Here is a 17,497-nt window from a genome sequence, read left to right as displayed (position 1 = left end):
CGAAGAGAAATCGTTATTCCCTTGAAAAAAGCCGTGATATTTCAACTTAAGATTCCTTCTGCCGGATTAACGTCAAGATACGATCCGTGCCAAGGTTCTCACTTTAAGGTTAACCGCATTTATCTTGGAGAAGCGTATTCAGAGGGGAACATTCGATATTGTGAAGGGTGATGTAGAATTGTGGAAACCATAGGTCTAGCGTTTAACTGAGGAGGTTGGTAAGACGTTATGGTCAGCTACGGACTGGTGGCTTGGCTGGTATTTATTTAAACTTTATTGCACAAAACACAAAAATAATGTACAAATGGTGGACTTACTTAAGCCTACTGGCTTTCTCTACCAGTCAACCATCGGGCCAAGTAGAGACATGTAAAAATGGTGCAAGGAGAAGAAAGGAATTTACTTATTAGAACTATGGTAAACAACTGAACTAATAATTAATTATAATTAAATCAATGTCACATTACCTACTCATTTTAGAACATTCTGAAATAATCCATACTAATATTATAAAAGGAAGTCTGTCTGTCTGTCTGTTACCTCTTCACGCTTAAACCGCTAAACCGATTGGATTGTTAGAGTCCCGAGGAAGGACATAGGATAGTTTTTATCCCATAAATCATCCCTCAAAGGGGTGAAATTTTTTACGGGGACTTAACAACAACTGCATAACAAACTTTGTCGATAGTAACTGTCCCGCTCGCGCGGTGTAGCACCGACGCTGGTGCACGATTTAGTTGAAATTTGGCATAGAGATAGTTTGAGTCCCGGTGAAGGACAAAGGGCCCGGCCACATGTCAGCGGTGCGGCGCCGCCGCCGCCGCGCGGCGCGGCACCGCAGAAATCTGCGGCGCCGCAAACCGCTCTGCGGCGACGCCCGCCGCAACGCAAAATTTTGCGGTGCCGCGCTGCGGCGCCGCAAAGCGGTGCGCGGCGCCGCGCGCGGTGCCGCAAAGCGGTGAGTTTCGCCGCGCGCGGTGCCGCCGAGCGGCGTGCGACGCCGCAGATTTCTGCGGTGCCGCGCCGGTATTTTCTTTTGAAATGATTTGCATCTTCATTCATTATACGAAGATATGGGTTCACGCAAAATTTTCTTTTCAATTGTTTTTTTATTTCTGCGCCTTCTTAACAGCGCTGGCAGTACACCGAGAAATTCAGTAAGATGCTGCAAATGATGTTAAAGGTATGAAAATCGGTACGATTGATCTTTAGGACATTTGAAACAATTTGACCCGAAGCACCATTAAATAAAAAAAAGCGGCCAAGTGCGAGTCGGACTCGCCCATGAAGGGTTCCGTATTTAGGCGATTTATGACGTATTAAAAAAAACTACTTGCTAGATCTCGTTCAAACCAATTTTCGGTGGAAGTTTACATGGTAATGTACATCATATATTTTTTTTAGTTTTATCATTCTCTTATTTTAGAAGTTAGGGGGGGGGGGGACACATTTTACCACTTTGGAAGTGTCTCTCGCGCAAACTATTCAGTTTAGAAAAAAATGATATTAGAAACCTCAATATCATTTTTGAAGACCTATCCATAGATACCCCACACGTATGGGTTTGATGAAAAAAAAAATTTTGAGTTTCAGTTCGAAGTATGGGGAACCCCAAAAAAAATTTTTTTTTTCTATTTTTGTGTGAAAATCTTAATGCGGTTCACAGCATACATCTACTTACCAAGTTTCAACAGTATAGTTCTTATAGTTTCGGAGAAAAGTGGCTGTGACATACGGACGGACAGACAGACGGACAGACGGACAGACAGACAGACAGACATGACGAATCTATAAGGGTTGCGTTTTTTGCCATTTGGCAACGGAACCCTAAAAACGAGATGAGTTATCTTTTTTTGTATGGAATTTGAAAAAACTGTTTTGAAACCTATCGTGTGTGGTATTAAACGAAAGGGCTTTCTGAGCCGATTCCAAAAATATCATATCATTACATTTCAGTATTTTTTTTTAATTATAATAAAAATAATTTTCAAAACATACCAAGTTTGGGCTTCTCCAGATACAATACCGTTCAATATTTTTTTGTAAATTATACCTCAAATTATACCTAATATCCTCATATCTAACCCTAAGAAAGCAATTTTGAAAATAATTACATGAAATATGTTTTTTTTTCATTTTCAATTTTACAAAGTGTGATCTATGAATCTCTCAATTAAATATTTAAATAGAAAGCATAAAATTAATATTGGGCATTATCTATGAAAAGGGACCTTATTGTCGATGGCGCTTACGCCACACGGCGTCGCGTGGTCTTGTATTTATATCTGAACATCGTCAATAATGGCGTAAGCGCCATCGACAATAAGGTCCCTTTTCATAGATAACGTCACATATAAGTATAACGTTTTTTCCAGAAAGTCGCTTATATCTCGGAATCTATAATTCGTAGTAAAAATTATCTACGAGGGGTGTTCAAAATATTCTCGGTATGAGAATGAAAACAAACAAGTACGAAAAGTTAGATATTTTTATTTTTCAATATACTCCCCCCCTATGTTCATACACTTAAAAGATCGATCAATTATTTTTTTTAATCCTGCATAAAAATATTTTTTATCTTTGGTGTAAAAATGCTCCTCCACTGCCGCCTTCAATGCTTCATCATCGGAAAATTTATTTCCACGCAGATCCTTTTTAAGATTGGGGAACAAAAAGAAGTCGCTGGGGGCTAAGTCCGGACTATACGGTGGGTGAGTAACAGTTTCAAACCCACATTCAACAATAGCTGCCTTGGCAATATGAGCAGTATGGACGGGGGCGTTGTCATGCAGAAGCATAACACCTTTGGTTAACTTTCCTCGCCTCTTTTCTTTGATTGCATCCTTTAATTGACGTAGAATGTTAGCGTAGTACTGTCCTGTGATATTTACACCTTTTTCTTTATAATCGATCAGTGATACTCCTTCACAATCCCAAAATATCGTGGCCATGACCTTGCCAGCTGAAGGGATGACCTTGAACTTCTTGGGATGAGCTGAACCCTTAATGTGCCACTGCATGGACTCTTGTTTACTCTCTGGGTCATAATGATGAACCCAGGTTTCATCTCCAGTAACTATTCTTTGCAGTACCTCATCAGGATTTTCACCGCACAGGTCAATAAAATCGGAACAACAAGCTACACGCATGTCTTTTTGAAGCCGAGTCAGCATTCGCGGAACCCATCTTGCACTTACTTTTGACATATTAAGATGGTCATGGATAATATCATGTACGGTACCAATAGAGAGATTGGTTACTTGTGCTATAGATTTTACCTTCACTCGACCATCTTCCAATATAAGTTTTTCCACTTTATCAATATTTTCTTGTGAAGTAGCTACTACAGGCCGGCCAGGTCTAGGGTCGTCTTCAACACTCTCCCTTCCACGTTTAAACTCGCTTGACCACTTTTGAATGGTAGATAAAGAAGGAGCAGACTCACGGTAAACACAATCCATTTCCTCTTTTATGGTTTTTTGATTTTTACCCTGTTTTGTCAAGAATTTTATCACGCATCGATGTTCTAATTTAGTTAACATTGTCAATTCCCACATGATGTTCATGTTTGTTCAGCAATTGCAGAAAAACAAAAGAACATCTCGGTTCGAATTATACTTTTTTTTAATGTCAATGAATAAACCTTAGCGGCCAGTAACGAAAGAAATTTTAGAAGAGGTTGTAAGATATCAATACCGAGAATATTTTGAACGCCCCTCGTATGTAAGAATTAATTGAAAAAACTCACCTTTTACTAAGTACTCATCTGTCAGAGATGACAATTAAAATTAGGTTGGCAACAATGTATTTCATACAATATTTTTTAAGTGGTGATTACACGAAGTATCGTAAAAGTACCAAAAAGATACTGCGTGTATGCACAAATACTTATTTGGGGAATAGACTAGACTTGTCTTGACAACTATAACATAGGGGTTTAAAGGTGTGTGTACGACCTTTTAAATGACAAATAAAGGTACGGGAGTAGAAAAAATTAAAACAAATATACTAAATGTAAATATTTTCAAAATTGCTTTATTAGAATTAGATATGAGGATATTAGGTATAATTTGAGGTATATTTAACAAAAATAGTAGTTTATGTGACTGCTACATAATGAGAGGCATCAAAATACGAGTGTGGGTTTAAGAAACGAACGTTAGTGAGTTTCTTAATAGGATCACACGAGTTTTAATGCCTAATTATGTACAGTTACATACACTACTTTATCTAAACACATAGGTACTTAAAACTAATTAAAAGATAAACTGTACGCCAAATGACGGTGAATGAAAACTTTTTTCACGCATGTCACGCATCCAGGGCCGGATTAACCCTAAGACAGAGTAGGCAACTGCCTATGGGCCCCGCCTCGGCTAGGGGGCCCCGCCTCGGCTAGGGAGGCCCGGCGGCCCCGCGCGCGCAAAAAAAAATGTGTTTCATATGGCCAAAATTCATCAATAATTTTTTATGGTACCTACTTATACCTAATGTCTAATATCAGTTTCTCAGACACACAATCATCAAATGATTATGTAAATTATGTTATTTTATAGTTTTTAAAGTCTGTAAATCGAGCTCAAATTTAAGGCTCCCGAGGGCCTATATCCTCATTAATGAAACTTCGGCCCTCCGAGTAACTCTTGTATGACACATATATTATTGTTGAGTAACATTTGACGATTGGTTCGTATCAGAGCGCTGCTTTCTTACAGCTCGACCTTCGGCGTCGCTTTTTAACAAATATAAACATTGATTTCAGAAGCTTAGCCTTCTGCCTCGCATGAAAGCTCACCTCACTGGTTATAAGTACGCTTCGGGCTTGTCAAGTACGTGGAGATTGCTGAGCTCGACCTTCAGCCTCACTTTTTACCTCAATTTTTGGTTCGTCTACCAAATCTCTTCTTCAGCTTAGTCTTTGGCCTCGCTGCGCCAAGCTCGGCCTGCGGTCTCGCTTTTTAATACAATGGACATTGGTTGGCGTCTGTGATCTAGCTGAGCTTATCCTGAAGCACGGCTTTGATCTCGCATGAAAGCTCGCCTCACTGGGTAACTTCGGATTTTTAGGCTTTTTTAACACGCTTTCACAATTTTTTCACAAAAAATTTTTCGCTCGCTACGCTCGCGGTTTTTATTGCTTTTTCCAATTTACCGTGTACTTACATACTAGTTTGACTGGTTAATGAATAATCATTTAAACACATGTAGAATATTTATTATTAGGTTAATTTTAATAATGTGGCTCGTATGGTCGGACAATCGCTGTTCAGCCTCGCAAAATATTTAACTACCTACTTATTGAAAAAAAAAGAGCTCTCCCTACACTGGACGCAAGGAGGAATCGGCAAAAACTAATATAAAAAACCTTTATGTCCACGCAAGAGCGAAAAAGACATCATGTTCGGATCGGCTCAACCGACACCTGAAGGTTGAAATTAAAACCGCAAACTTACTTCCCTGTACTGAACAACTGAACTAATGTATGAAGAATTAACTGTAAGGGGGCCCCGAGCATTGCACTGCCTAGGGGCCCCGACATGCTTAATCCGGCCCTGCACGCATCCATAGTTTTTTTTAATTCCTAGACAAAAGAATAGAGTTCCTATTATCATGTCACTCGAGATCATATATCGTGCGGTTAATATTAAAAAAAACATACTAAACTGACGTTTCATATCGATAACTGTTTTAATATCTATGGATACTAGAATAGAGACCCACTTGAGCTTTGACTGCTGTTCCAAATTTAAACTCATAACGATACTAAAAATTTGTAACGTTATAACTACTTATAACATTACAGTACAAATTTTCCTACTACCACAGATAAGAAAGTTCTCATAGTAAAATTGGTTGTAATAAAGCTGGTCATTCCCTACGGTTTCTGAACGCATTATAGACGTGTGTAGATAATAATTTTAACGGTATTGTATCTGGAGAAACCCAAACTTGGTATGTTTTGAAAAATATTTTTTATTATAATTTAAACAATATGACTCAAATGTAATGATGTGATATATTTTTGGAATCGGCTCAGAAAGCTCTTTCGTTTAATACTACACACGATAGGTTTCTAAACAATTTTTTTTTTAATTTCATACAAAAAAAGATGACGTCATAACTCCTCTCGTTTTTAGGGTTCCGTAGCCAAATGGCAAAAAACGGAACCCTTATAGATTCGTCATGTCTGTCTGTCTGTCTGTCCGTCTGTCTGTCCGTCCGTATGTCACAGCCACTTTTCTCCGAAACTATAATAACTATACCGTTGAAACTTGGTAAGTAGATGTATTCTGTGAACCGCATTAAGATTTTCACACAAAAATAGAAAAAAAAACAATAATTTTTGGGGTTCCCCATACTTCGAACTGAAACTCAAAAATTTTTTTTTCATCAAACCCATACGTGTGGGGTATTTATGGATAGGTCTTCAAAAATGATATTAAGGTTTCTAATATCATTTTTTTCTAAACTGAATAGTTTGCGCGAGAGACACTTCCAAAGTGGTAAAATGTGTGTCCCCCCCCCTGTAACTTCTAAAATAAGAGAATGATAAAACTAAAAAAAATATACGATGTACATTACCATGTAAACTTCCACCGAAAATTGGTTTGAACGAGATCTAGTAAGTAGTTTTTTTTAATACGTCATAAATCGCCTAAATACGGAACCCTTCATGGGCGAGTCCGACTCGCACTTGGCCGCTTTTTTTTATTTGTTGGTGCTTCGGGTCAAATTGTTTCAAATGTCCTAAAGATCAATCGTACCGACTTTCATACCTTTAACACCATTTGCAGCGTTTTTTGGCGAACCGCTATCGCTATAACAACAGCAAGAGCAGAACACGTGTGAAGGAATCCATGTCTGATTAAACAACTGGTAGTCGAATTTTATTCTTTACTATGCAGCGTGGCATCGCACGCGGCGCCGCACGCGGCGCCGCACGCCGCTTGGCGGCACCGCGCGCGGCGAAACTCACCGCTTTGCGGCACCGCGCGCGGCGAAACGCACCGCTTTGCGGCACCGCGCGCGGCGCCGCGCACCGCTTTGCGGCGCCGCAGCGCGGCACCGCAAAATTTTGCGTTGCGGCGGGCGTCGCCGCAGATTTCTGCGGTGCCGCGCCGCGCGGCGGCGGCGGCGCCGCACCGCTGACATGTGGCCGGGCCCATAGGGTAGTTTTTTATGTCGGAAGTCATCCATAAAAAGGGTGTGTAAGTGAGAAAATAAATAAATTGCCCATTAATTGGTGTAAGCAATAAAGCATTATTCTCAAAATTATTGCTAATATATTTCATGTAGGCACTATACTTTAACTGCTGGAACTAATTCCATGCAGACGAAGTCGCGGGCAAAAGTTAGTATGTAATTAATAGGGTATGAAAAGAACATTCCAGTACAGGCAGCAGCAGAAGTCGTTATGCGGGCGAGGTGTTCAAAATTACCTTGACACCCTCTTATTCCCTTGTACCCATAACACGCTTTGCTTAACACTGATTTAAACTTTCACGATTTTTACACATTATTAAATTGTACAACGGGACTTAATCGCGTATCTAAGTTAGTGCGCAAAACGTTCAAGCGGATAAACAAGACCAAGTGCGGGTAGTTCAAAAAACTCGCGCGGTTAGAAGATGCTGGTGTCAACTTAAGCCAGTCTTCTCCGAGACCACGGGGACAACGCCGTCCTCGAAACGTCGGAGGTAAATCTTAAAACTTAGATACGCGATTAAGTCCCGTTGTACAATTTAATAACGCTTTGCTTAGTTTGGGGCTAGGTCGATCTTTGTAAACTTGTCCCCAAATATTTATTTATTTTTTATTTTATATATGTATTTAGCATGCACCAATCGAAATAGATCTTCAAGGTCGCATCAAAATAAGATCAAAACCGTAACGAATTGTTGAATCTGAATCGGTTTCCTGAACATTTGAGCCTCACCGATATATTGATAGAATCTACTAAGCTTCATTGGCAGCCTAGGTAGCGCCTGAACATTTCGCGTGACCTAACCTGAATAGAATACTGAAATCGGCATTAGGCTTAGTACCATCGCCCACACAGTTAACTGACAGTTCGTAAACCGTATTACAAATGGCATAAGGTCCACCGATGGACTGTTAAGAGTGTTGCTGTTTGTACGTATACTAATCTTGACTGTCGATTTACACACACAATATGCTTGTGTTGTTAGAAAATTATGTACAGTCGAGTTCATAAATATGAATACAGTTTTCACCTTATTGCAATGGATTAAGGTGAAGAAATTTATACATATTTCGTCAGGTTACAAGCAAAAGTCACTAATTAGGTATAAAATATTTAAACAAAAATCAACCTTCTTTTCGTACTAATATGGTTCACTATGGCTATGAACTTGTGGTGGTACTTAGTGACATTTGCTTGTCACCTGACGATTTATGTACTTGACAGTACCAACACCATGCTAAAAGTCAAGAGGGGGCGTAAAGTCAGGAAATTAGAAAGTAAGTAAAGATATGGCGCGCTGAGCGAAACTTGCAAATTTTTATATTAATTATTTTGAAAATATACTTCTGTTTAAAATAAACTAACTATGCGTGAGCTAAATTTAGCAGAGGAAAAACATCAAAAAATCCAAATACTTATCCAAACTTACAAACTCACATTTATAATATTAGTAGCAACTCCTAAAACTTATACCTATATAACCGCTAAAGCCTTAACCCGCAAATGTCTCACAAAGCGAGCAAATTGTCCATGAGGACATTCCGGTCACGTGGCCAATCGACGGGTTAGGAGTTAGGACGGACCCATAGACGTATATAGACGCTTTGAAGTATTTTAGTTACGGAGAAAAGGCCCTGTTTTTTACGGATAAACCGAAACGACGATTGAATGCAAACGGATTTTGTCAAAAGCTTTTACTATCTGATATGTAGGTAGATAAATTCAGTCAGAGAATGTATTGCCTACATATATCGAGATGATTTTAAGAGTAAACTCAAAGTTTACGATCGGCTTGATTGCATCATACTATTGCATATAGCTACGAGTATGATGCTATATCTTATATTCAATACAAAACTATCTATCTAGGGTAACTGCAATATAGTTTTTGGTCAGTATATAGTAATTGACAGAGCCCGGAATTCTCGTAGCATTTTTGAGCTGTCATAGGGACTTCTCGTTTATCGACTTCCGATTAGACATATGTATATCGATAAATACAGAATACAATGTGTAAAATATTATTACGATTGGAAGTAAACAACATGCAGTCTTATCGCATTATAATTTATAAGAAACAAGGGCGTTTTTTGTTGTTGTCCCAAACACTTTTTTTTTTCAAATTTGGGATTTTTTATGTTATTTCTACTCAGAATCACGAGCTCTTTCTATCCTAATAGGAGAAAAAAAGTGTCCTAAGGTTTTTTCCATTCCGTCACCATTTTTCATAGACTTTGTATGGCGATCGCGTAATGGAAAGATCGAAAAATGTATGGAAATTTTGGGACACTTTTTTTCTCCTATTAGGATAGAAAGAGCTCGTGATTCTGAGTAGAAATAACATAAAAAATCCCAAATTTGAAAAAAAAGTGTTTGGGACAACAAAATAAAAAAACGCCCTAAAATATTATTATTTTAATTTCTATTTATAATTTCCTAAAAATTGGTATCCATAGGTTATCTCGAAGAGCTCGCTCATTCGCGATAAGACTGCATGTTGTTTACTTCTACTCGTAATCATATTTTACATATTGTATTCTGTATTTATCGATATACATATGTATAATCGGAAGTCTATAAACGAGGGCCCTATGACAGCTCAAAAATGCTACGAGAATTCCGGGCTCTGGTTATTGGCCATCATATAGTAATTGACCACACAAATCTGAAAGAAACAAGCCAATTGAATCCTTATTATGTTATTATTAAGAGTGGCCAATTACTATATACCGGCCAATAACCATATATGTATAGCAGTCACCATCACCTACTTAATTCCAGTCACCAAATTACATTCCATTTTAACAGGAAATTAATTACCAACATAACAAAAAGCCGTCAGCATTAGTTTAGGCAATAGTTAAATTATATTTGACTTAAAATAACTAAACTACGCTCAGCTCTTAAAATAACTAAAATAAGTAAACTACGCTCAGCGTATGCATGCCGCATCTAGTTTTAACCTTTCCGTGTACCCAATTGTAAACTTGTTTTGCATAGATACTGTGCATTACCGCTGCCCGCCTGGCGGGCGGTCGGTTATTATAAGGACTATTGTAAAACTACCTGTTTTAGTTAAGTTAAATTAAGTATTTATGTATTTGTGCGCTCTAAACGAAATTTAATATACTGTTCTGTATTTATCTCGTCAAGTGAATTGTAAAATTCTTATGAGAATAAATGATCTTAAACCTAAAATAACGATCCTAATTAGTCCAATGAAATGCGTCACTGCGTTTACATGATTCGCTCGGCAAAAAAAATCGCAAACGCGATTTGTATAATGTATTCACTTATGCTGTTTTAGAGACACGTTGCGGCTACAACCACAATGCTATGCAAATTTAATGACAAACGCATTTAACATGTTTGAAAACTAATGTGGTTTTCACGGTCTGTTGAAATGTGAAGGATCGTAATTTTCATGAAATTAATAGGTTTCGCTTTGTGAAATGTTGGCAGGAATTTATTAGACGTTTTATAATCAAGTGCGAATTGGACTAGTACTAAATTTTGTTTGGTGTGATAAATAGCAATATCGTAAAACTACAAATAAAATAACCCATGAAAAATGGTAAATTGACCATGGACCTTTACGGCTACCATCAGTTTGGCACTGACATAAACGCCATCGAGAACGTAATTTACTTTCTATACATCTCGCTCGTACGAGTACTCACATATTAGTGCGAACGAGATGTATAGAAAGTAAATTACGTTCTCGATGGCGTTTATGTCAGTTTTCACACTGTCAGTGACTCATGGTACGGGCTCTTGTGAAAATTTCACATAATTCACGCTGAAAGTTTTCACTTTAAAATTAGAAACTAATAAGTAATACTAAGGATAACCGTACCGTATTCTCAACTTATCTTCTCATTTATCACATATAAAATATACATGTGTATATTATGTTTATTAAGTCGAAATGTTTAACTCCATAACGAAGAGCTTTAGATTTTTGATTAAAAAAACGTGAGTGACCATTTTTAGGGTTCCGTACCCAAAGGGTAAAAACGGGACCCTATTACTAAGACTTCGCTGTCCGTCCGTCCGTCTGTCCGTCCGCCCGTCCGTCTGTCACCAGGCTGTATCTCATGAACCGTGATAGCTAGACAGTTGAAATTTTCACAGATGATGTATTTCTTTTGCCGCTATAACAACAAACACTAAAAACAGAATAAAATAAAGATTTAAGTGGGGCTCCCATGCAACAAACGTTATTTTTGACCGAAGTTAAGCACGTCGGGCGGGGTCAGTACTTGGATGGGTGACCGTTTTTTTGCTTGTTTTGCTCTATTTTTTGTTGTTGGTGCGGAACCCTCCGTGCGCGAGTCCGACTCGCACTTGGCCGGATTTTCATATACTTAATACGTCTGAGCCCCACGAAATTGTGATATAAAAACTGTCCCCTCATTATTTTAAAGCCACAAGCATCTTATTTATAAACCGTTTGAAAAACAAACCATTAAGAACGCCCCAAAGCTTATACAGCTCTTAGACTGAGCTTTAAGCTCAAAGATAAAGAAAAGTCACCGCGATAGATCTCAAGGTGGATACAGGCAGCTCGAGCAGAGATTTATTCCATGAAATATAACCAGAGGGAACTGGGAGTAACTGGGAAAATCATGACTACGAGGTAGAATTTAATTTACTTGCAACTTCGTTGGGTGGATAAGAATATGAGGTTACCAGGTTACCTTTAGTACCATGCAGTTTTTACTTAACAGGAACGGGTATATATTTACTTATTTATGAAATTTATGTATGTGTCTTTATGTGTTTAATTAGTTTATTATTAATTTATGTATACTCTCTAATTCTTACAATAACGATTTCTTTAGTTGTAAATGCGACGCCTACAATCTATTCTGATTTGCCCTGAGGTTGACTGCCCCATAGTAAAGTTTGGTTTGGTCAAATCACGCCGTACAAGTAGGTCGATTTGTGTAATATTTCTCATATTGTACGTATTATATAATTATGTTTTATATTATAATAATGTATGTATCCATCAGTGTCATATCTTCGACATTTGACTAAGCACATAAATAGCTCACAAACGTCTAACATATATCTACGCAATAGACAATTGTAACTGGCATTGTTTCGATCCACAGCTGTGTTGTACGAGTCCGTTGTCAGGAGCAGGCATAAAGGGAGAAGTTCAGACCCTTCGGGCGAACGTGTGGGGCGGCTAGTGATGGGCGAGTAACTAACGGCATTATTTATAAACGGCTGCTAGAAGTTAATCATATGATGATCATATTTTGTCCCTCTCTATGGCATAACGACAGATAGGGACAAACGATGGTCAACTGATTAAGTTAGCAGCCCTTGAAAACGCCATTAGACTTTAACAGCCATATTCGACCTTTAAAATATTGAAACGATATGGATCGGATATGTCAGTGTCTAAAATGACGTTTCTTCAAACAAAAACGTCACTTTTGACACTTGTTTCACACTGACATATCCGATCCATATCTTATATTTGACGTATCTTAAAGTTCGAATATGGCTGAAGGCTAGTTGGGTTTATTCTTAATATCTGGGAGACCGAGCTTGAAAACATAAAAACTCAAAATATTCGCGTTTTCCCGGACATACTACCTAGCTAGATCGATTTTTAAGTAGGACTGGGCGGGACATGTCTGTCACATGCACCCTGAAACGTGGGCCAAAATGGTTACCGAGTGGGACCCACGGAACACCATCGATGCAGGCCGGGGTTCAGGCAGACCGAAATGAGATGGCGGGACGACTTGGACGCATTTTATCCGGATTGGCGGGAAAGTACAAACGACAGGGTTGAGTGGAGGAAAGATGGGGAGGCCTTTGCCCAGCAGTGGGACCTAAACCAGGCTAAAAAAAGGATTGCTTGTTTAAGTATAAGATAAGAATTTCTGAAAAAAGCGGCAAAGACTATTTTATTTAGTATTTATTATTATTTTGCCGGTATGTTTAAACTATTATTAATTTGTCCTTGCTCGGGACCATGGGGTCCCGGACCTTTGGGAGGCATGCGTGGGGCCGAAGCCAACAGCGCAGAGGCCCTTTTAGACAAATGTTTATGTTATGTAATACACCAGCTGGAACCTTTTTTTTACCAACCACCTGAGAAAAGTGGTAAAACTTATAATAGTGAATTCACTATATAAATTTTTTGGGTTACGCGTTTTAGCACTGTGAAGGTAGGTATGTGTGTGATCATGTTTGAGTCGTATCACTATAGCGACAAAATTACTGAGGCAATTAGGTAAATGAGGCATAAATCGATTCGTAAGCTTTTTTAAACGTGTTTGTGTCTATTGTACAGTCGCCATCAGATATATCGGAGCGGTCAAGGCGCTCACAAATATCTAAATACGCCTCTATTGTCAAGGCGTTAGAGTGCGTATTCAGATATTCTTGAGCACCTCGGCCGCTCCGATATATCTGAAGGCGACTGTACATTTCCCATTAACCGGTGAAAGCCAGAGCTTGTCTTAAAAGATTAAAGTCAGACGAATTTGAAGCTTATGTACAGGAGTTACGTTTCAATTGTGAATGATGGGCTCATACATGATAAATGATTATGATAATGATAAATTGTATCAACATTCCTATTATTGAATAAAATTCTTAGTTCTAACTCTATTAGAGTCTGTTCGGTTTTCTCCATATACTTTATTCATCTTATACAGAGTTACATATGTCTTTGCTAAAGCGAATGATAACAAAAGGATAAAAATGTAAATTGTATTAGATCATATCGACTTTTCAAATATGTGACAGTTTACCTACGTAGAAAATGGCGCCCTCATTTATTTTCTACTATTTTATGTTACACTGTAAGTACGACTACATCACTAAAGATGTCAAGTGAATGTGTGTGTTATTGTGCGAAGTTGTTAATAGATATATGTAGGTTATATCTATTCTACACATATGTGTCAAGAAAAATAGTTTCATAGTGATAAAAATTCTGCATTAAATGTCTTGGGTCAATATATTACCTGGTTTCCTTAATTAAACCATTTATATTTTGAAAAACAACAGTTTTCAGTTTGATAAACGAATCTTAATTTCAGTATTTTTAATCTTAATAAATAGTCTGAATTTAAACCAAAGTTTGGTAGAAAAAAAATTGTGTTCAATCGTTACAAGCTTAGAGTATATAGATACTAAAGTGCTTGTAAAATACAGATATAAAAAAAAGACCCGTATATAACATATATAACATGTGTTTTTTTTTTTCAAAATAAAATTTTATTTGTAATAGGTACCATTGTCATACTGACGCTTAACTATTAATAAATTAAACGTTAGCATCCGTTTTAGACTAAAATAAAATATTTGATATTGAATAATAAGTATTTGATTTATGACGTTAATGCATTAAAGTCCTTATTTCAGTTTAGCCATGTTGTCTAAAATCAAATACACAGCTCTTTGAGTGCCACCTTTTAAAAATAATCATGTTTTACTTGACACACATCTCTCATAGACGTTGATCATGTGATTAAAATAAAATTACAAATAAGTTCAGCAGATAAGGTGTTAAAACGGCATTTAAAAAAATGTTACGTAACATAAAAGGTATTATCGTTATATTAAAGTATTTGTTTTGTTATAATTATGGTTGACCTATTTTGTGAATGTTGGGAATATTATTTATAAAACCTAGGTAGGTACCAAACCTTTTCCCATGACAATATTCATAATCATTATAATCAATTTTAATGATTGCTTTTTAGTTCTAGTTTTTCCTCTCCAAATATGTATAATTATGATTTCCTTATCACTACAGATCGTTTCATAATTTAGTTTCTTTTCAGCTGTTTAGTTTTTTGGCACCTTATATAATTATCAATTTATCTCAATAAAAATAAATATATATGTACCTATCTAACACCCATAAAAATACCGCCGAAAGATTCATCCCAAAACGTACTTATACGTACCAACTTAAACACTAACTAAAACTACGTACTTACGCGTAGCACAAACACACACACATACCTCAAAACATGTTTCACAGAACAACACAGCACAACACAGCACTAGGTCTACGCTCGCTACTATCGCTACGCCGCACGAGCGCTACTAGCTACGAGCGGGCCGGTACTGACGTCGCCCCTCCCCGCGCGTACTTAGCCCGGGCACTGTGTTTTGTTTTTGTGGTTTGCAATTGTTTTTTGTTGTAAACTTGTTGAATTGTTTTATTAACTATTATTTGTGATTTGGATAACTAGTAAGAGCGATTTCGCACTACGTCCGATCCGAATCCGATCCGAATCCGTGAATATATAGTCCGAAATAGCCGTAGAACTATTTCTATGGTAATTTACGCACTCCGTCATCCGATTTAGGAAAGAAATCAGACGGATCTAGTGCTTAAATTACCATAGAAATAGTCTACAGCTACTTCGGACCATATTTTCACGGATTCGGATCGGATTCGGATCGGACGTAGTGCGAAACCGCTCTAACTGTTTATGTAGAACGTTTGACTGTTTTAATTATTAACAGTCGTTTTGTTACTTAAAAAAACTGTTTTAATTTTTGATAAAAAAAAATATTCACGTTTATTTCAGTCATGAAAAATAATGCGGATTATTGTATACAAAATAATATCACTGACAAGGCTCGGAAACGCACGTCATTTTGGAAACATAACCCTGTTCTGTACAACAGGGACTTCCTTATACCAATGTCAACGATTAAAATATGCCCCAATGACGTTCGGCGCGTTCGTAGACTGTAAACAAACATTTTTGACTCATAAATTATGATTACATTTTCAAAATGACGGGTGTTTTTCAAGCCTTGATCATTGGACGTTTTAATTGTCCTGAAAGTGTAAAATACATTGTCTTATTGCCGGAATGTGGCGATATATTCACCGTTTGCAAATAAACGTGTTTGTTTTCACCATTACAAACGTTTGCTCACATTTCCGACTCCAATTTATAAAAATAACGATGCGACGTAAATAAACAACACCCATATTTTGATCAGTGCACACTTGACTGTACCTATTCAAATATTACAATTTGTTTTTTTTACCATGGTTATTATCATACCCCGATCGAACAAGAGCAATTTGGTTTGACGTTTAAAAATGCAATTGTAGCCTTAACACGAGCTTGTTTCTGACATGACACTGACATATTCGCTATCATGTGCGTAACTTACTTTCTATGCATCTCGCTCGTACCGGCATATTAGTGCGAGCGAGATGCAGACGTTAGCGAATGTCAGTGTCAGGTCAGTGACAAGTTCGTAGTAGCCGTGCTAAAACGTACAGCCACCATCAGATATATCGGAGCGGCCGAGGTGTTCACAATATCTGAACAAGCACTCTAACGCCTTGACAATAGAGGCGTGCTCAGATATTTGTGAGCACCTTGGCCGCTCCGATATATCATGATGGCGACTGTACTGTCAAGTAGATATCGATAAAATTATTTAAAACGACGAGGTTCACAATTCATCGACAATTGTTTTGCTTTTTTAGGGTTCCGTACCCAAAGGGTAAAAAACGGGACCCTATTACTAAGACTTCGCTGTCCGTCCGTCCGTCCGTCCGTCACCAGGCTGTATCTCATGAACCGCGATAGCTAGACGGTTGAAATTTTCACAAATGTATCTCTGTTGCCGCTATAACAACAAATACTAAAAATAAAATAAAATAAATATTTAAGGGGGGCTCCCATACAACAAACACGATTTATTTGCTCTAGTTTTTGTTGATGGTGCGGAACCCTCCGTGCGCGAGTCCGACTCGTACTTGGCCGGTTTTTTTTATTATGTTTCCTGAGTTTTCACGAGAACATCTGAGCATCCGGACATAGGAGTATTTTTGCTCGTTTGAAATGGAGACCCCAGCTCAGCTCAGCAGCGATAACGATCGGTCAATAAAATTCTATACATTGCCTGTAAGACCTCATGAAAGACGTTTAGGTATACCTATAAATACATTACCAGCCTCGGGATAATAGCCTGATAATAAACCGTCCAAAGTAATAGCTTTGACAAGAAGTTTTAACATAACACAATCATGTTTGATCCTGCTGGGAGCTATGGGATAATGGTTTGCACAGATCACACACACTAGATGAAGTAATTAGTCAATTAAGGGGGAGGAAACTGTCAATTTAATTGTCTATGGTATTGTCGAATTCTATACAAAAAATGTACTATCGAAAGCGCAATCTATAATTGGCCTTAATCGGTTGTCAAATTTCATGTAAAAGGATGTAAGGTCAATACGACCATCTATCTACGTTTTATTTTTTTCAAATCAAA

The 17,497-nt window shown here is 37.7% G+C and overlaps 1 protein-coding gene and 1 long non-coding RNA gene across 2 annotated transcripts in view; both read right to left on the bottom strand.

Annotated features, from left to right (window-relative positions):
• LOC134655764 (uncharacterized) overlaps window positions 1–6,588 on the bottom strand; it is a 448,475-nt gene extending 441,887 nt beyond the window's left edge. The window contains exon 1 of the long non-coding RNA XR_010097459.1: window positions 6,373–6,588. This is a non-coding gene — a long non-coding RNA (uncharacterized LOC134655764). The remainder of the gene's footprint in view (window positions 1–6,372) is intronic.
• The window catches only part of LOC134655688 (hemicentin-2-like), a 391,784-nt gene extending 376,432 nt beyond the window's left edge, over window positions 1–15,352 (bottom strand). Inside the window, exon 1 of the mRNA XM_063511141.1 lies at window positions 15,209–15,352. The gene's annotated coding sequence lies outside the window, so the exon portion shown is untranslated. The remainder of the gene's footprint in view (window positions 1–15,208) is intronic.
• Window positions 15,353–17,497: the final 2,145 nt, after the last annotated feature.

Source organism: Cydia amplana, chromosome 17, assembly GCF_948474715.1.
Source record: "Cydia amplana chromosome 17, ilCydAmpl1.1, whole genome shotgun sequence".
Taxonomy (NCBI): Eukaryota; Metazoa; Arthropoda; class Insecta; order Lepidoptera; family Tortricidae; genus Cydia; species Cydia amplana.
This window is presented reverse-complemented; position numbering and strand designations above follow the sequence as displayed.